The 14,354-nt window shown below is 46.1% G+C and overlaps 1 protein-coding gene and 1 pseudogene across 2 annotated transcripts in view; both read left to right on the forward strand.

Moving 5' to 3' along the window:
* Window positions 1-14,354, forward strand: part of STK32C (serine/threonine kinase 32C) — a 203,108-nt gene that overhangs the window by 163,740 nt on the left and 25,014 nt on the right. The window lies entirely within an intron of this gene.
* LOC136647190 (5S ribosomal RNA) lies at window positions 3,488-3,606 on the forward strand (annotated as a pseudogene).

Here is a 14,354-nt window from a genome sequence, read left to right on the forward strand (position 1 = left end):
CAGAAGTGCTTTATGGCACTTTTGCAACACTCTTGGGCTGGTGCAAGGGACTTCCGTGGGCCCAACTCCCACTTAGGATTGCGTCCTTAGTGTATAATCTATGTACCAAGTATGAAGAGAAAGGGCACATGGTAAGGCATTCTCTTAGGCTGCTCATAACTGAAACCCTTTCCTCCTCCAGTTTCATTAAAGACAACTCTATGCTCTGAATGTTTAGGCTAGGCTAATAACTGACTAGGCTGATTTTTACAGATGAGTTCATCAAAGTCAGTTCATTTTATTCTGACTGACTTACTGCCCTGTCTACACATACTGTCTATACATATACCCTTAAATAATTATTAGTTATACCCAATGGGAACAATATACCTAGCACTGCTGCTCCACAAGGATTGCATTGGTAGTCAATATGATATACTGATTTGGGGGTGAAGCATTTCTGTTAATTGCAGATAACTTCTTTCCTTGGGAACACATTTTCTGTTCATGAAAACTGATATATATGAAATCTGCTAGTATTTAGCAGTTTTTAATAGCAGCATTAAATACTGTTAAATTGCAGTATTGCATGTCAGTCGAATTATTTGCTTCTGCAATGAATTAGGAAGTAAAGTAAGAAACCTGACTAAGTTAGCTTTGCTGTTGAGCTGACACTTCCTTGTTCAATTTGGAAAAGTAGTTCACAACCAATCAAATCACCTTAGTTCTTAGGTTACCTCTTCTCATGAGGTTAATTAAAAGGGTCAGCTGTGCTAGGGAAGTCTGGGAACACACAAGGATAAATATAGCTCCTTTGTTTGATCTCTTCAAGAAACTTTATCTGTACTTTAACCTTCTTCCCCTGAATGTCTTTTCATCATTGGCACCGTATTTGCATAACTGGAAAAATGCGTTATCCTCCAACTACAGCCTCTTAAAATGATTGGAAGTGATTTTCAAAATGCAGCCATTGTTGAATACTCCTTACTCAACTCAAGGATGCTTCTATGAACAGAATCTTTCTGGCAATGATTTCAAACAGTGGGATGGCAGAACCTTTGAAAGAAGTGTCCATGCTGTCAAGGGAGGATATTGGTGTAGTTCAGCACTCCTTAGCTAAATGTAGAGGGGAGGTTAATAGTTTAGATTCTCCATGCATCAGCAACTAGATTCTGGGTCAGTAACTGGAGACTTCAGGGCCACATCCCACCCACTGAGGCATATTTGTTGGCCACCTAGTTGCCTACACAGAAGCAGGAGAGATCTGTGGAACAAGCAAAAGCCGTGGCAACAGAGATTGTGTTCTCTCCTCAAATCTGCCATCCCATTAAACTTGTTGCTAACCTAGTGTTTTTGCCAAGTTGCACTGGCAGTGGCATGATGTTAGAGCCAGGGGGCCATGTGGTACCAGGCAATGAGGCATCACATGGTGTCCCAATCGCATGGTGTCCCACCATGGGACACAATGGTAGTATTCGGATTTTCCTGAAGTACTGTTTAAGACCCTTCAGAGGCTCAGAAGATTTTCCGAGTGCTCTGAGATGCTGTGCAAGGCTCTGGAGCACCCAGGTAAGTGAGGAAGGCACCAGTCTCAGGGGGGCTGGTGCCAGCCGGGGTTGCACTATATGGTCACAGCCGAGGGCGCCACTGTGCACTGGAACATCATGCACTTTGTGGTGGAGGTTCCTGTGCACACATGGGAACCCCAAGGCTTCTCTCTCTCTCTATGAGGCTGGTGGGGGGGGTCCCTATTGTATTGTAGATACTGTAGGCACTGTCTACTTTCCTCTGTCATTGTCTTCAGTAGCATCAACTTGGGGTGTGCAAGCAAGTAGATCAGGTGACTCAATTATCGGGGGGGGGCAGTTGAAGAAGAACTATCCATGTGATTTTTTGGGTGGGCAGTTCCTCCTCCACCCACCCATCCTGCACAACAATCAATTTGCATGAAATTGCCTCCACCCCCCACCTCTCCAATCACATTCTTCTCTAGGGATCTTTAGAGATCCTAGAGCAACATCATTGGCTAGAGGATAGAGGAAAGAGGAAGCTGGACCAGCACAAGACTTATGCTGATCCTCCTGCCTCCCCTGTCACCTCAGTCATTCATATTTGCTGGTGGTGCCTCCTTATCTGAGATGTACTGTTCCTGGAGCCCTTGTGGACACCAGATTCTACATTAAGTCAAATCACATGGATTTTGGGCACTGTTGAGTTCCAAACATGTCCGGAGATGTTCTGAGGCCCATGGAGGCCACATACTGCCTTTATGGGCCTCAGAATGGCCTCCAGACGTCCTGGAAGGGCACTTCTGGGTTTGGGCTGAAAACTGGAAGTGTCCTCTGGAGCCAATTTCTGAGCCCCTTAAAGGTTGTACGCAGCCTCCACAGATCTCAGAACAGCTCCCAAAAGTATCAGAATACCATTTCCAGTTTTTGGCAAAACCAGAAGTGGCCTTCCAACACTTTCAGGAACCTCAGAAAGGCCTCTGGAAGTTCTAGAAGAGCACTTCGGATTTTTTTGCTCTTCTAGGACCTCCAGAGGCTATCCTGAGGCCCATGGAGGCCACACACAGCTCCATTTGCCTCCGGAAGCTTCCGGTTGGGCTGAACCTGGCTCAGCAGGAGTCTGGGGGACCCATGTTGAGCCAAATCTGCAGATCCAAAATCCATGGATAAGTAGGCTCAACCTGTACTCTCCAGGGATTTCAGTTCCTGAAAAGTAGCAAAATTGGGTGAGAGGAAAGAGCCATTCTGCCCCCCCCCAGTTAATTGTATTTTATCCAGTTAATTGTAGCCAAGGTCCCTGGAGAACAAACAAGCAACCCAGTAAAGGGCTACAGTGGAGCAACATTCTTGTGTTGCCTCTGTGCTAGCCAATAATTTAGAACAGCTATTCTCAATAGGAGCCATATGGCCCTCTAGGAGCCCTGGCACATTTGAAGAGGGTCACAGACTGAAAATTGTGAGAAGAGGATTTCACAGATGTTTATTTGTTCATGTTGTCTCATTGATTGACAGGGGGCCCTTGAAACCTGAGAAGAGCTTCTAAGGTGGGGGGTGGGAGTTTGAGAGTGGCTGATTTGAATAGCCATCAAGAAGAAAGATTGATTCTCATAATACAAGAACCTCTAGAACAGGGGTCTCCAAACCCTGGCCCTGGGGTCAGATGCGGCCCGTGGTGAGCCTCTATCTGGCCCACGGCCAGCCTCTTGTCCCCTGGAAGCCCCAGGCCCACTTAGCCAAACATGACTGGAATTATGTTCTGGTTGCATCTGGAGGGTGTTCTAAGGGCCAGAGAGGTTGAATGAATGAGCCCATTCATCCATTTATTCACACATCTAAGTTCCAGCTCTAATTTATTTATATAAATTTTATATTTAAATTTTTTTTTCCAGTCCTCAAAACCGTGCCAGACATTTGATGTGGACCTCTGGCCAAAAAGTTTGGAGACCCCTGCTCTAGAACAACTAAATAATTAGAATCCTAATCAGTTGTCAAACAAATCAATTTATTGTTAGGTTACCCTGCACATGCCCGATCTCGTCTGATCTCGGAAGCTAAGCAGGGTCAGGCCTGGTTAGTACTTGGATGGGAGACCGCCTGGGAATACCAGGTGCTGTAGGCTTATAACATAGTCTTTCGAGACTGAAGGTTGCCAACCAATATCACAAAAAATGTATCTTCAGTACTGTAAAAACAAATATGTACATTTAAAATAAACATATAAAAATGCATCTAGAGAGTATCCTATGCTCATGTTTGGGTCCTTGGGTGTATCTAGCTCATGGAAGGGGGAGCAGAGTCATGGCAACTGGCCCCATCCGCAGTTGCCATATGAATGTGGAAACCTCTTTGCTGTACCACATGGGTGTTAGGGTAGGGCTGGCCAGCATGTTCCTATCTTCACCTTGGATCTATGTGGGGAGCCTGTAACAATACGTATGTAACTCCAAGGAAGAAGCAAGAGTAGCAGAGGCACAGTATGAAGGACTGTAGGGCTTGCAGTAGCTTTCTGTGCAGCTAATTTAATAAAAGACATGGTGTACTTTGATAGTCTCATTGCTGATTGCATTCCCAGTACAACTTGAAGCAGAGCCAAACATGAGGATGGGGCAGATGTCAAATCAGTTGTCATGATTGCTTACAGCTGCAGGGAGCTGCTTCCTATTCATTCAGTCCAATGTATCGTCCAATGTATTCATCCAGCCCCAGTATCGTCAAACATGACAGACCGTAATTTTCAAGCTAAACTGTCCAGGAAGAAGGATTTCTCCGCCTTAATACCATTTCCCTTCATCACAAATGCTGGGCATGAAATAGGTCTGTTTGTACAGCATGTTCTCCAGCAGTGAGGTAGGAACAAGAACTGTCCTTGTAAAGCAGATAAAAGGCTTGTCTAGTCCAGCGGTTCAAGGCTGATGCCTCTGGGAAACGCAAAGGTGGCATGATGGCGACAGCTCTTCCTCCCTCTTGTTTGGGTCTATCATCTGGTAATCAGAACTGTAATATCTCTGAGCACGGGCAATCCATGAGTAGCTGCCCTCCATTAATTAGCCAAATCCCTTTGAAAAGCCCTCTCAGCTAATAGCCTGGTTTTGAAGGGAGCAATTTTAATTCACTATCAAGCACAAAAGGACTTTATGTTTTTAGCTGCTTGATTTAGCTGCTTCAGGACCCAAATTGCATAGGGATAGGTTAACACTGTGCTTTGAATAATTATTTGTATAGTGGCAAGTAAACCACTTTCAAGTGCATGGTTAATTTTGCATAGTGGCGTTAGTCATGATGACTTGTGCACTACAAACTGTAGCATACCATTCTTTCCTGTGAATAAGTGCAATAATTACTTTTTTAAACTGCTTTGAAAAGCAAGGGCCCGATCCTATCCGACTTTCCAGCACTGATGCAGCCATGACAACAAAGCATGTGTGGTATCCTGCAGTGGAGGGGGGCAGTCACAGAGGCCTCGTCAAGGTAAAGGAACAAATGTTCCCTTATATTAGGGCTGCATTGCGGCTGCTTTGGTGCTGGAAAGTTGGATAGGATTGGGCTCAAATTCATGTAAATCCTATGTTTCTGTCCTAACCTTAAAATACCACTTGCCATGTCAGTTCTTCCAGGAACCTCTATCTCTCCTAGTGCTTTCTTTGCTCAAGAAAAGGATGAACTGCAATGGTCTCCTGACTATGTATTATCAGGGCACAAATATGCATAGATTTCCAAGCACAATGGTGTCATATTTGCAGCATAACAGGGCTCTTCTGGGAATTGTTAGCACCAGCTTAAGCCGCTCCTAAGCTTTTGTCACAGGACACATCCATCACCAGTTCCCCTTGAGTCATCTTTTTGTTCATCTATTATTTCTTCCTGCTATTACATAGGAAGTTGCCTTCTACTAAGACAGACCATTGGTTCATCTAGGGCTGGGGTCGGCAACCTGCCATTCTGGAGCCGCAAGCGGCTCTTTCAGCCTTCTGCTGCGGCTCCGTGCGGGGCCAACCCGTGGAAGGGAGGGGCTCACTCCTCCCGCAACGCACCTGCCCCTCACCAGCCTGAGCGCACTAGCGCAGCTCCCACGCATCCTGCGGCTGCGCCCCATAGGAGAGGGCGCGAACGGGCTGGCGGAGCAGCTCCTGCCCAAAGAGCCCGCACCGCCCATTCCCTCCTGCCCGAGCCGCAGGGCAAAAGCAAGCAATTGAGTGCAGCTGCTCAGTCCTCCTGTGCGGGTCTCCTCAAAAGTAAGTCCCATTGTGCTTGCTCCCAGGAATGGGTGCCCAGGATTACAGCCTTCAAGCTGCCCACTCAGCATTCCCCCGTCACTCACTCACCCTCTCACTGCCCCATTTCCTTCACTTGTTTCCCCCCATGATCACGGCAAAAGCAAGCAATTGAGTGCAGCTGCTCTGTCCTCCTCCCAAGCTTAGAGCACAATCCTGTGTGTGTCTCCTCAGAAGTAAGTCCCATTGTGCTTACTCCCAGGAAAGTGTGCACAGGATTACAGCCTTCAAACTCCCCACTCAGCGCACCCCCCCCCCCGTCACTCACTCACACTCTCACTGCCCCATTTCCTTCACTTGGAAACTTGAAAGGGGTTTGGAGACCCCTGCACCAGATGGTATTCTGTATATGTTTGTATACTGTGTGTGTAACATACTGTATATGTAGCACCAAAGCATATTTCATGGTTGGGAAGTAATCACTGTTAGTATGCCTTTTATTTTATGCAGTTTTGAACTCTTAGCTTGTTTGTTTAGGAGCACCTTTGTGAACAGTGTTAAGTAGTACTAAGTGGTCTTGTTCAGAGGTAGTATTGTGTGGAAAGGCATTTACAGAAGTACATGACAGTAAAGAATGACAGTATCCTTCACAAGCAGTTCACCTGTGCACAATCTAAAACTGTTGTTCTCCAGCTGTGGGTCTGGACCTGATTTTTAATGGGACCTAGAAGAGGGAAGTGTATTATATAACTGTGACCTATAAGAGGGGAGCGCAAACTATATATGCAGTGTATATATACTCCCCTGGGAGTGAGTCCCGTTGACTCTACTGGGGCTGACTTCTGAGTAGACAGGGAGAGGAGCCACTCGCAGGCTGCACTCCTGTCCATGCATCCCTGAGATGAAGCCCCGTTGACTCTACTGGGGCTGACTTACCTTTCCCCCTGTTTTTGCACTGGTATGTATGGAGATCTGCCCCCCCCCACTTCCATCTGTTGATTCTGTGTGCAAGGGGTTTTGCAATGGTCTTGCTGTGATATCGATATAGAGATCTTCCCTCCCCCGCACCTTCTCCCTGTTTTTGCACTGGTCTGTATAGAGATCTGCTCCCCCCCCCCCACTTGTATTGGAATCAAGGAAGATCTGGTGAGGAGGTAGATGTGGTGTCAGCAGTGGCCCCTTTAAGGGTAAGCCTGGGCATCCAGCAGAGTGTGCTGCACAGCTGCAGCCACTTGAAGGCAATAGGGCCCTCAGGGATATAAGAACACCTGAAGCAGGAAGGGTTTGTGGGTTGTAGAAGGAGTGCAGGTTGACTTTGGAATCTGACCTGGCTTATTGACTTTGTACTTTGACTTGGATACTCTGACTGATTTGACTGACTTTGGAATCTGATCTTGGACTGTGACTTGGCTTATTGACTTTGGACTCTGCCCTGGATACTCTGACTGACTTTGTGACTAAGGGACTGCTAGCGACACTGGAGTTTGAAGTGTGGCTGCTGTGCCCAAGACCTGCTGACGATCCAGGGTCTGCTGTAGTGGTGGGAGGTTGCTGGCAGGAGAGAGGACCTCTGCAGGTTGAACAGGCGAGCTACCCTGGAGGTGGGGTTCAGCAGGACTGCAGGGCAGAACCAGGATCATTTGTTGGGGGAAAGGGGAGCTCATTTGCTTAAAGTGGGCATAATTCTCCAGGCAGAGAATGGCCTTGGAATCAGGCAAAACACCATAGAGACCAGGTGTCTGAAAACACAGGACAAGAATGTATGATAAAACTAACTAAAAGCTACAAGAGGGGGCTACTTTATAAAAATGGGACCTATAAGAGCATAAAGGTAAAAAAAAAAACTATATATGCAGTGTTATCTTCATTTTAGGTGTCAAAAGGGTTTTGTGGCTCCCGAAGTTTTTTTCCTCTGGAAAATGGGTCCAAATGGCTCTTTGAGTGTTTAAGGTTGCCGACCCCTGATCTAGGGCAATATTGTTGATACTGACTGCCCTGCAGCTCTCTAGGGTTTCATATAGAGATTGTTCCCAACTTTACCTGATGATGCCAAGGATTGCAGGAGTGCATTCTGACTGTAAGAAATGGGTTCTACCACTGCCCTCCAGCCCCTCCTTGGGAGTTGTCTCCTTCACAGGACAATTTAGACTACAGACTCCTTGGGTAGAGAGTTTTTTGCTGTCCGTCTTTTTTGTGACATTTTTGCTTTTACAGGACCCTGAACATTGATGCTGTTGTACATAAATAAGGAGACATGCTGATATTCTATCTTGGCTCATAGAAATAAATGTTTGATGTCTCAAACTTGATTTGCAATGAAAATTGTCCTTGCAAATAGATATATATAAGAGACATCCATTGTTTATAAGGTATTTACACAGAGAATCATTGGAACAGCAGAATTACAGACTTCATATCTCGATTGTGTTCCTAGGTTTGTTTTTTTCTTATCTGGCAAAGAGGCAGGCTTTAGAAATTCAAGGAGGCCTCTGCAACCCTATTTCCAGTCATATTTCAGGTTGTACTTCACAATAACTACCCTAACCAGAAATAGAATTCCAGTAATAGCTGCCAGTACAATTTCTAATTATCAATCCCTTGCCTCTGGAGACAACAATTTACAATCAAGATGGAATAGTGATGGTAGAAGCTGGTGACTTCGTCATAATTGCTGAGTCATTATGCACTTATCTCACCTAGTCATTTTTTTTTTCCAAGCTGTCCTGACACCCCAAGCCTAGGCTGTTTTTGCATTTGATCACTATTACTGATGCAAGAGAGTATCTTAGAGACCAAAAACTGGAAAAACAGGCTCAGCAAAACAAGACATGATTTAGCTAAGCATGCCCCCAATTATCTGCATGGCCTGGAAAGGATCCACGACAAATGAATAATGATATATTTGGATAAATGAAAGCGCTGTGTGTTAGACTGAAATTGATGAAGCTGGAGATGTCTCAGGTAATGGACTTTCAAATAAATGTCAGCTTGAGTGGAAGTGTATTGGAAACTGCTTTGAAATCTTGTTGGTATTGACATTAAAGCTCCTTTCCGCCACCACCCACCTTTGTGTTTTCGTGTTGTGTTTCTAAAAGACACATTTAATGCATGTTTGAAAAAACAAACAACAAGGTGGTAGGCTCTACAACTCTGAAGACTGTTGCTTAGAAACATCCTTTGATGAGCAATGAAGTTACTTTTCCTGGCAAAGCAAGAACAACTGCCTTTGAGATGTGGAAAAACTTCAATACCCATTTCCGTTAAAAGAGCAGCAAATATAGCCCATGTTCCTGCTAGGAAATAATGAGATTTCACTTAGTTCCATTATAGGTTTTGTTGTGCATGAAAGAAAGAAGCAGCTTATTACTATCCTCCGTAGCCTTTTACAACGAGGATGCTAATTAAGGAGCTCAAGAAAAGTTTGCCCTGAGTATAAGCCGAAATGTCCTGAAATGCCCACATGCTGATACACAAGAGGCATTGAGATCTGCTAGGGAGTAAGTTTCTTTGAACACTGTGAGATATAAATCAATATGTTTACCTTTCGGTTGACATGTGTGGAAGGAAACTTTGAGCACCATCCTAGATGTACTGAGCCAGCTCAGGTCCCTGCAATGGCGTAAGAATGTTGTGAACATGCTGTAGAGCACATTTGCAACTGCTCTCATGCCAGCCTAGGATGTGCACCAGCCTGCCGGTGCCAGATCTAGATTCAGAGGGGATAAGTTTATACCAACCTGAGAAGTTTGGCATGGGGTGGGAGGGGGTGGCAGAAGGGTGGAATTAGAGTGAGCAGGGAGTGTTTTGGGGCAAGGTTGACCAGATTGGGCCCTGGAGGGGGACAGGATTGGCCTATTCCCCCACTCCCAGTCTTTTCAGCCTTACACTGAACCACTCTGTTTTGGGTCAGCAAATTTTCTGACACAGATCTGAGGACTGGCTGGCACGCAACATGGGGTAAAGGAAAGGTATCTTCTTTCCCCTAGTTGTACTCCAGCCAAAACCTACCTTGCACTGGAAACAGTGCAGGCCACTTGACCTGCCTGTTGCAGCACAAGTTATGATTGGGCTGTTCATCTATTTAAGAACTTCTCATGCTAGTGAACTGATGTCTCAGGGTGCAATCCTATCCTGTGCTGGAACAGGCAAGCCAAGAGGCTTGCGCTGTATCCAGCGCAGGATAGTGGCCAGAAGCAGCTTAGCTAGAGGCAAGGGGAAACTTTTCCCCTTACCCCTGGGTAAGGGCCACTGGCCCCTATGAGTCTTCTCGGACTTGCACCACATCTGGAGGTGGTGCAAGTCCGAGGAGAGCAGAGCAGCTTCAAGCCACTCAGTTCTCCCAGGGAACTGGGTTGGGATCTGCCGGTTGTCTGCCCCACCTCCCTGTCCTTGCTCACCCCCGGGGCCACCCACCGCCCACCCTCCCCCTGCCCAGTGCCTCCCTTCTGCCTCCTTCCTGACTCCCCCTCGCCTACCTTTGCGGCTTGCGTTGGCCCAACTGGGCTGACACAAGCCTCAGAGTGGAAATCGGAATGGAGGCTTGCATCAGCCTGAGGGCACGTTTGCAACCCTCCTGGGCCAGCGCAAGAGACTTGCACTGGCCCAAATCATTTCAAGGATTGCGCCCTCAGTGACCCATGTTAAGCAGCATCAAATGTGATTGCTTTTCTGCAATTAGAAATATCACAGTACTAGGAGTGTAGCCTGGATGTTATGTTTCTTTATGGGAAATTTGGCAAAGCTGTAGACAATGTACATCTCAAGATTGGCTTGTTAGGGAAAACAGAACAGCATCAGAATATTCAAATGTAATCATATTTTAGAGCTGTAATTCAAATTAATCCTGTATTTTTGTTGTTGTTAATACTGAATTTACAAGTTTTTCACTAGCCTTGGAAGTTTGTTCTCCTCTGCCTAGGAGGCTAGAACTAGTCATAATGAGCTTTAGTCACTAGGCAGTAAATTTTGGGTGAACACTAGAAGAACAGCACATTGAAACTTCCTCACTAAGTCAGTCATAAAGAATGTTTGCAACTACAGTGGTACCTCGCATAACGAAATTAATTCGTTCCACGAGTCCTTTCGTCTTGCAAGTTTTTCGTTTTGCGAAGCGTGTTTTCCCATAGGAATGCATTGAAATTTAATTAATGCGTTCCTATGGGCAAAAAAAGTCAGAACAAAGTCAAATTTGGTTTACAAAGTGTTTATTAAGTGCTCTTTAAAGGCATACCATATTTTTCGCTCCTTGTAAAGTGAACAGCAGTCAACAGTGGCATTAAGAACCATTATCACTGTCATTGACAAATGGTCATTAACTTAAAGGTTTGAGTAGTTTTCTGGAAACCCCAAGAACTCATCATCGCTAGAGTCAGAATTTATGAAGCTCATTTGCTCACAATCACTGACATCACTTTCTTCGCTGTCTTCCTCCCCCTTCCTTAGGTTGAATGTGATCATAAACTGGCATGAAGATCCCCCACCTTCCTTAGGGTGAATGTGATCATAAACTGGCATGAAGATCCCCCGCTCCTTAGGGTGAATGTGAGCATAAACTGGCATGAAGATCCCCCGCTCCTTAGGGTGAATGTGATCATAAACTGGCATGAAGATCCCCCGCCTTCCTTAGGGTGAATGTGAGCATAAACTGGCATGAAGATCCCCCGCTCCTTAGGGTGAATGTGAGCATAAACTGGCATGAAGATCCCCCGCTCCTTAGGGTGAATGTGAGCATAAACTGGCATGAAGATCCCCCGCTCCTTACGGTGAATGTGATCATAAACTGGCATGAAGATCCTCCGCCTTCCTTAGGGTGAATGTGAGCATAAACTGGCATGAAGCATTAAAAAAAAAAATTCGTCTTGCGAAGCACGGGTCATAAAAATTCGTTGTGCGAGTCACCAAAAATCGCAAAACGCTTTCGTTTTGCGAGTTTTTCGGTGCGCGAGGCATTCGTTATGCGAGGCACCACTGTACTTGTGAGCTGGCAGCACAAGCTCAAAGGTCTGCGCTGAACAGAGCAGATAGGAGGCTTGTGCCAGGCAGCCCAGGGCCATGCGGAGGGTGGTGGGGAGGCAGGTTGGAGTGTTTCTGAGTGGGGGAAGGTGGAATGGGGATGGATCAGGCCTGGGAAGAAGCAGGATCGGTGGAGGCCTCTTCCACCATATCCTAACCCCCTTCCCAGCCCTCCCAGCATTACACTGGGCTTCCTGGATTTGCACCAGCTGTATAGCTGGTATGGGTCCAAGAAGCCTCACAGGACAGGCTGAGGTTCGACCCAGGGTAAGGGAAAATGGTACCGTTCCTCCTGAGCATCATATCTTATTGCCCTCCACTGCTGCACAGTGATGCTCTGGGCAATTACATCTATTGCCCACTGTCCCAGCAGGCTGTGCAGCAGGATGTCTGGACAGATACAACTGCTTGGAACATCCCTGTGCAACAATCAAGAGGGAAAATGAGTGGTGCAGCAGCAGAATGGTAAGCGCCACTCACATAAGAAGAGCCCTGCTGGAACAGGCCAAGGGCCCATCTGGTCCAGCTTCCTGTATCTCATAGTGGTCCACCAAAAGCCCGAGGGGGGGCACTCATGGGGGGGAGAGATTAGGCAGGATGTGGAATCCAGCCAGTGGACAGGAATCTGGAGAACCCCTGCTCTAAGGAATAATTAATCCTGTAAATGGAAGGCAGTGTCAACGTCACCATCTTTGTTTTATGCCTGAGATACGGCAAAAGACAGGTGTGTCGTTTTGTTGGCTCTTGTCTTCCTTTCCCATAAGATACCTGTAGCCCTCTTCCCCAGCTCACATGAATTTCAGCCATCTCTTCCGCAGTCAACAACAAACAGCACCAAATCCTTGAATAATTGCAGGCTCTTCTTTCAGTACTGACTACCTGAACACATGACTCGGGGCCAAGCCCTTATTTCCCCCACGAAGCACCAGACTAAAGTTCTCCCTACTCAAAGTCTGGATGCAATTGGCAGCTCAGGAATCTTTGCAAACTTGATGCGGTTGCAAAAGAAGTAATCAATGATACACCATGAATAAGAATTATTTCACTGCCCTGTCTTGCTTCATTGCATTATTGTCAAAGTATTGTTATTGTTATGCAGATTATCACTGAATTCAATGCAGCAGATGTCCAATTCATTTCAATGGGTTTCTAGGTACTAAAGATAATACTTGAAGATAACATTGCTGGTGACACTGTTGTCAACACTATTCATGGAACAAAGCCCTGATTGGGTGGGATGCATAATCAAAGCAACCAGGACCTCATGTAACCATGCTCAATTATAAGCCTATGTATTATCATAATAAAAAGGGATATTTCTTTTTCTGATAAATAGCATGAAGGACAATAAGTCCATTTCACCTGTTAAGCTGCCATCTTTCCTCTGAATCTGGTCTTGGATTTTAGTTGGACTAGGGAAAAGGCACATGCAACACGAACAGTGTACATGCTGTGCATGCAGAAGCCTCTAGGTTCAATCTTTGTCATCTCTAGGTAGGGCTGGGAAAGATGTTTGCTTGCGAACTACTACCAATCAGTGTAGACAGTACTGAACTAAATGGTCTAGTGATATGATGGGCTATCCAATCCAATGCAGATTCTTATTGTCATGGGACCACTGGCATCCTGTGGGAGAATTTTGCAGACTGGAGGTCTCCTCGAGGTCAGGGGACATTGAAGGGAACATTGAATTTCCATTGTATGGAAAGCTCCAGCCCGTGCAATGGATTGACTTGGACCTGTGCGAGCCATATGAATGGCGCAAATCCACATGCATCCATGTCAGCAGATCAGGCCCAGGAGGGGGGAATAGGATGCAGTGTGCACCACTGCTGTTGATTCTGCCCCCCTTCCTGAGCCTCCTAGAGGGAGGAACCTCTGTCTTAAGACTCCTACAACATTTTATTGTGTCATATATCAGATTGTTTGAGCTTGGGAGAAGACGAATTGGTGGATTATTATCCAATTTCCCCTAATGATACCTTCAGTAAAAACTGCTTGTAGAATTTTTAGAGCTTGTATGATATCCTGTCATTCCTAAACATAGGAGCAGTTGGAAGGTAGGAAGTTCCCAGTTCAGATGTTAGCCCAACATTTTCCAGAAGTTGGAAAAAAGGGCAGGAGGTGTGGTCCTGAGGTTGAGCGGCCTAAAGATTGCCTGAAGCTAAGCAGGAGCAGCCTGATTTGTGCCTGGAAGGGAGACCAGAAGTCCCTGATAGGCTGACATGACCCTTGGTGAGAGAGAAAGGAGTTCCTGTTATGTGCTGCATTGAGAGGGTGGACTGGAATTCTGGAATGTTGAGAATGTCAGTGACAAGAGCATAAGATTTCTTACTCGGCATGATTTGTGGTTGTTTGCAGAAGCTTGAAGCATGCGTTGTGCATCTAAGAGAGTTTACTACACCATGGAAGAAAAACATCTGGGAACTGAAGGATTCTATACATATATAGAACTATATTGTAGACCAGTGGTTTTCAGAGTGGAGCGTCGCGATGCCCCAGCCTGAGGGCCCTGGCCTCTTTCCTCTTAAGGAGCGGAGGCAGGGAGGAGGCAGCGACACGATCCCCAGGATCGCACCACTCAGGAGGGCTGCAGGGCCCGAGTGGCGTGATCCTGGGGATCGCATTGCTGCCTCCCCCCCCC

Source organism: Tiliqua scincoides, chromosome 3, assembly GCF_035046505.1.
Source record: "Tiliqua scincoides isolate rTilSci1 chromosome 3, rTilSci1.hap2, whole genome shotgun sequence".
In the NCBI taxonomy this organism is placed as follows: Eukaryota; Metazoa; Chordata; class Lepidosauria; order Squamata; family Scincidae; genus Tiliqua; species Tiliqua scincoides.